The sequence below is a fragment of the Austrofundulus limnaeus genome, unplaced genomic scaffold, assembly GCF_001266775.1.
Source record: "Austrofundulus limnaeus strain Quisiro unplaced genomic scaffold, Austrofundulus_limnaeus-1.0 Scaffold616, whole genome shotgun sequence".
Taxonomy (NCBI): Eukaryota; Metazoa; Chordata; class Actinopteri; order Cyprinodontiformes; family Rivulidae; genus Austrofundulus; species Austrofundulus limnaeus.
In genome coordinates, this window is record NW_013953018.1 from 237619 (window position 1) to 239082 (window position 1464).

The following is a 1464-nucleotide window of genomic DNA, read 5'->3' on the forward strand; positions in this document are numbered from 1 at the left end:
GTGTTGGTATTAAAAAACATTGGGATTGTATTAAATAAGAATTAAAAGGTATTAAATTTAACTTGAGAATTTCTGTATATACCCTGTTCTACTGCTCACTTGTAGTTGGGTCATGGTGGGAACATGTCCCCAGTGACACTCTCAGATCCTCCTGGGGCACCCAGATTCCCAGGTCAGAGAAGCAACACAATCCCTCCAGCGAGTCCTGGGTCATCCCTGCTCTCTCCTACCAATCTGAACATCACAAAGCTTTTTGTCCATCACATCAMATCCAGATCAGTTTCATATTATGTGTCCTTAAATGAGATATAAGTTACCTTAACAACGGTGCTGGATCGTGTCAATGCCACTGCAGTGGTACACAGACTTCTGCTTCTGTTGCTCCTGAACCAGAAATGCAGCTCAGCTCCAGACAGGGTGAGAAGTGGCAAGATCAAACGTAAACACAGGATAAACCAGCTTAGCTGATAATTTTACCAGCATAATTACTGATTCTCACACACTGACGTCCATATTTACTCACAGCTGCTGAGTGTGACATTGCCTCATCTGCACAGGTGGGTCACTGCAGTGCCATACATTTAATTTAATTTAAATTTATTTTATTTATCTCAGCAAACAGACCTGTAGTGTGAACATAATCTTTATATAACAAACACTGGTACTGAAAGCTTTATGTGACACAGGGCTCATTCATACTGTAGGTTCTGGTTCACTCATATGTTGGAGATCATACACTGTTATTGTCCTTCACAAAAAAGACTTCCAAATAGATGGTTTTTTTTAAACTTATATGTAAGAATTGTTCAGTTTGGAAGCCAGAATAATAGCAAACAAACAAAAAAATGATTAAGGTCTCAGTTGAATGTTTATTTTCAGATCTTAAGACATTATTTCTCTCAGAAGTCTAAACAAAAGTGTCTGCCTGTCACATGTCCTCATAATACTTATAGAAACCCTGTTCTCTCCACCTGGGGGTGGTCCCTCTTTCATCAGCATTGGAAAACCTGAACTGTAAACTATTATGTTTATACAACTGGAGCGAGGCACTTATTAACTAGAGACTTGGTGATTCTCGAACTGTTTAAAGTAAAGGACTGTGTCCAATCACAAAGTACAAGATACTGTATATACAATTCAGTTAATCAACCACAAAATATCCAACAAAAGACAGATAAAATAATAATGCCAAACTTTCTCCTCAAAGTTAGAGAGGCTGAAAAGGTTTGGACCAGTGCAGAGGGGAGTGATACCGGATATAAATGGAGCTGAAGAACAGAGGAGGAGCTCAGAGAAGGTTCATGCAGGAGGATCTGCAGAGGGCTGCTGTATGGAGCTAAACTGGGCTCATAAGTTTTGTTCAAAATAAAAAAAATGAAACTGAAAAAAGGAGATTTGAAACTGAAAAATAATTTTGAAACTGGAAAAAAATATTTGAAACTGGAAAAATAATTTTGAAACTGG